The 4,881-nt window shown below is 42.5% G+C and overlaps 1 pseudogene; it reads right to left on the minus strand.

Annotated features, from left to right (window-relative positions):
- Positions 1 to 2,612: 2,612 nt before the first annotated feature.
- Positions 2,613 to 4,113, minus strand: LOC116898305 (annotated as a pseudogene).
- Between the last annotated feature and the right edge of the window lie 768 nt (positions 4,114 to 4,881).

Genomic DNA, 4,881 nt, shown 5'->3' on the forward strand with positions numbered 1-4,881 from the left:
CCATAACTTACTGTAAAAGTACATTTTTTCCAAGATCAAATACACAATGCTTTCCAAGAGATTTGCAGTAAACAGTGGTCTGCTCCATCCCAGTATCTATTGGTGAAGGAAAAGCCACCACAGGGACTGTAGCATCCCAATGCCTCTGTAACAGAAAGGATGTTTTCTTGGGTACACCTTCTGCTTTGATCCCCCACTTGCCTTTGATAAAGACCTCTGTTTCAACTCCACAGAACTCGAAAACTAAGAGATGGTGTTTATTTTGACATTCTAATACATTTATTACAATAACTAGGTTTTCATGGCATATGGTAACTTTCCAGATCACCTGTTTGCAATTTGAAGCAAGGAAGTCCAGTGTACTTCATTCATTGTTCTTTTGGGAACAAAAACAATCTTATGTGTATGGATGTTTGACCTGCATATATGTAAATGTACCACATGTAGACCTTGTGCCCACACAGCCAGAAAAGAGCATTGGATGTCTTGGTCCTGGAGTTACAAATAAGTAAGTAAGTAGCCATGTAAGTGTTGGGGAATCAAGTTTGGGCAATCAGAAATAGCATCCAGTGCTCTTAACCGATAAGCCAACTTTCCAACCCTAGAGTATGTTTTTGATAGACCAAGAAGAACATGTCACATTATTAAATAGGTAGACAGTGATACAACATCCCTCATTGTTAGCTTTTGCACAGAAACTCAAAGTGTTACACTTCACATGAGTACACAGAGAATTATGAATGTTGAAAATATAAATTTACTTTAGGTCTAGTTTTATAGTTTCTTCTCCAATCAAAATGTAGACAAAGAAAAAAAAAAACAACTAACCAACTGAACAACAGCAACAAAAACCTAGAATGTTCATGAAGTTCAGAAAAATGTCAGAATTACTACAGAGCCAATTTTGCCTCAATGAAGACCTTCTTCAAGAACAGTGCCTCTTAATCTTCCTAATGCTGTGACACTTTAATATAGTTTCCCATGTTGCAGGGATCCCCAACCACAAAATCATTTCCATCACTACTTCATAATTGCAACTTGCTACTATTATGAATTGTAATGTAAATATCTTTGTTTTCAGATGGTCTTTTTTAGTGTCATGGCCTAAAGGTCCAAGAACTATGGTTCTAGAAAGAGTTCTATGTTGTGATTTTAGCTCTCTCCTCTTGAAACATGGAGGAATATCAGGTTGGAGGTGACAGGTAGTATAAGTAGCAACTTTTGAGTATTTCTGCCAATCTACCTTTTAAACATGGCGTGCTATTTTTCTCATTTAAAATTCTTTATGAAATATCTGTGTCAAGGAAAGACTCTACAAGCCACACAAAGAAGCCCCTACACAGGCAAGACGGAGCAGTAGTATATTTGAAACAGGAGACTCATGCGGCTACCTTTGTCTCCAGATTGTTTACTCTGGGGTTGGCATGGGTATTTGTCCAGAGAAAGGCCATTCTAAATGATGAGAAGAAAAAGAGAAAATGGCAGTGTCTGGTGAAACAAAATGCAGGAGCAAGTGAACAACACCATTGGAGACAGGACGCAGGAAAAGATACTCAGGAGGTTAAAGGAATGGGAAATTTGGAAAAGGTAGAGTCAAGAAGGTGGATCTGCAATGGGGAGGAAGTAAGACAAATTAGTCTGGAAGGGAAGAGGAGCCTGGGTGAGCAAGGAGCCTTTCACTGAAAGATCAAAGATAAGGGGAGGAGAGACTTACGAGGCGTTCCCCACCCTGCACAGCGTACTCAGCTTCATGCTGATTCCCTTGTCTCCATATACATCTCACCATAGCAGTGCTGGGCATAGGATTGCGCCACCACACCCAAACCTTTGCTTAGGTTCTTAGGATTGAACTCAAGTCATCAGGCTTTCCAAACAACACTTTTATGTCCTGAGCCTCAGACCAAATCGGGTTTCTTATAGAAAACATATAGTTATTCCTTTAAAATGTAAAGAATTTAATCAGAAAACCTGTCTTTTGATTAGTATGAGTCTTGAGTGGTTTTGTTTGTTTATTTTTTTGTTTTTGTTTTTTATTTTTTCCATGCCAGTCAAAAAGTTTATTACAAGTGTGTGATCGGGTGGATGTTACATGAACATCCAGGTACCTGCTGTGCCAGTAAGACCCAACAAGAAAGCCTCTGCCCACCTACTCCTTGGCTCCTCATCTACCTCTAGATTTACTCATTACTCTCAAATTAATGCGTCCTGTTTTAGTTGGAGTCTTAAAAAATGTCGGAGTTAAAAATGAACAAAAAAACCAAATCAATTCCCAATAGTGAACCCAGTGGATATCTTTCTGCCAGGCACACCCAGAAGAATGTAACCATACACTCTTTTATGGAGTGGAAGAGAACAGAACCCACATGAATGATCCATGGTCCAGGCCGTACAATCTCACACACCCATCCCCTTTGTGTGCTAAGAGCTACAGCCTGACTGACCCACGTGGCACAGCTGAGCCAGGGAGCGGTCACACAGTAGCACACAAGGTCAATTTCTGGGCAGCACAAAAATTCGAGGTAGAGCAAGCACATGGTGGTTCAGAAACAACAGACCTTGGTGACTTCTTCAGCAATCACAGTCAACACTTAGCTAAGAGATCTGACCAGGAACTAGAGAAAAGAAGGGTGCCGAGTGCCACAGGGTCTGTCCTGTTGCTGGGCAAAACCACAAGCTTTGTAGGAAGAGGATGATACACTGCCACTGTGGCCTGTCCAGTTGGTGTGGATAAATTCTCCTGTTCAGTTGGTGCGAATAAATTCTCCTGGTTTGGCTAAGAGTTCATAGGTATGAGCCCCAAAGTAATCCCATGAAGCCTCACTGGCAGCATTTCATGTCTGTACCCATCATAGAAGGCGAGGGAAGTAGTGAAGCAGGGCATGGGTGATGTCTGCTTGCACCCTGGTGCTGATCACCTGGCGCCAGAAGTCCTGGCAGTTGGCAACTGCTGACGTAAAGAAGTCATCTAGCAGTAGGTTCTGAAGTTCTGGGTTTTGCTCAAATACATCTAATTTTTCCCAGAAATACACTTCTAGTGATGCAGCCCCATCTCCACGTAAGGGCAATGCCTCCATAATTGAGGGTCCAGCCAAACTCAGTGGCTGCCTGTCTGAGCAGCATAAAGCCTTGAGAATTGGAGATGATCTTGGAAGTGCAGAGGGCCTTACGGATATCTTCCAGGAATGACTTCTTACTGCCTTCCGGCTGGACCATCTTGGAACCTTTCAGCTTTCTGCTGGCCTGAACTCGCTCCTCCTTCAGAGAGGATAAGCACTGAGTAAAGGCAAGCTTCTCCAATGAGTGTGACGGGCATGCTGTGCTCCAGAGCTGAGATGGCAGTCCACTTGCTATTGTCCTTCTGCCCAGCACTGAGACAGATCTTTGGTAATAGTTCTTTGCCATCAGTGTCCCAGAATTTGAGAACATTAGCAGTGATTTCAATCAGGGACGAGTCCAGCTCTGTCTTGTTCCATTGCCTTCAAATGCCTGAGCCAAGTCCTCATGCCAAATGCCCAGAACATTCTTCATCAAGTGGTAAGACTCAGCTGCATGTCACCATATACTACCCCGTTGTGCACCATCTTCATAAAGTGCCCTGCCCCCTCATCTCCTACCCAGTCACAGCAGAGTTCTCCTGTTTCTACTTTTGCAGCCATGACTTGGAAGATCATCTTGATGTGGGGCTAAATCTCTTTGTTCCCTCATGGCATGAGTTATGGCCCATACTGAGCCCCTTCCTCACCACCACTGACTCAGCTCCCCACAAACAAGATGCCCTTGACCTTGAAGTCCAGCATCCTCTTGTCATATCCCAGTATTCAGAATTTCCTCCATCAATGATGATGTTACCAATATCCAACAAGTTTCCTAGTTTCTCGTTGAAATCACCCACGGCTTGCCCAGCCTTCACGAGCAGTATGACCTGGCGGGACTTCTTCCGCTTAGAGACCATGTCCTTAAAGGACTGTGCACCAATCACTTTGGTTTCCTACGCCTCAGTAGCCAAGAATTCATTAACTTTGGAGATGGTCTATTGAAAGCACAGACCACAAACCCATGATCATTCATGTTCAAAATTAAGTTCTAGCCCATGGCAGCCAGTCCAATCAGGGCAATGTCATTTGGGCCAGGGTGGTGGCAGACAGAGCGGAGCAGAGGAAGAAGAGACACGAAGGACTCCTTAGGGTTTGTTTGTTTGTTTTGTTTTGTTTTGTTTTTTTATAGCTGTGATAAATACCATGACTAAAAACAACCTGGGTAAGACAGGGTTTATTTGCCTCACACATTCCAATCACAGATCATCATTTGGATAAATCAAGGCAGAAAGTCTAGCAGGAACCTGGAGGTAGGAAAGGAAGCAGAGACCACGGAGGAATGCTGTTTATTCGCTTACATTTTAGGCTCAAGCCAACTTACCATTCTTAGACTTCCTAGGACCACATGCTCAGGAGTGGCATTACTTTGAGGCAATTTGGCTTTCCCACATCAACTATTAAACAAGAAAATGTCTCACAGACTTCCCAACAGCTCAATCTGATAGAAGCATTTTCACAGTTAAAGTTCCCAGATATCTCTAGCTTGTAACAAGTTGATAAAGCAAGCAAGCAAACAAACAAACAGAAAAAACCTAACCAGGACAGTGTACTTAGCCTGTTTATATTATATTTAAGATGGGAAGAATAAGCTCATCTGAATTAAATCACTGTCAATATAGCAAAGTATGCCATCTACTAGGTCGAAGCATTTCACACTGGAAGACGTTTTGACTTTATCATAGAAGTGATACGATTTATATGCTGCAGTGACATTATCAGTTTTGTAGTTGAGACGTAAAATGTGTGTGGCTATGAGCAGATGAAGCAAAGCAACAGTTACAGATAT

This window comes from Rattus rattus, chromosome 4 (assembly GCF_011064425.1).
Source record: "Rattus rattus isolate New Zealand chromosome 4, Rrattus_CSIRO_v1, whole genome shotgun sequence".
NCBI classification, from domain to species: Eukaryota; Metazoa; Chordata; class Mammalia; order Rodentia; family Muridae; genus Rattus; species Rattus rattus.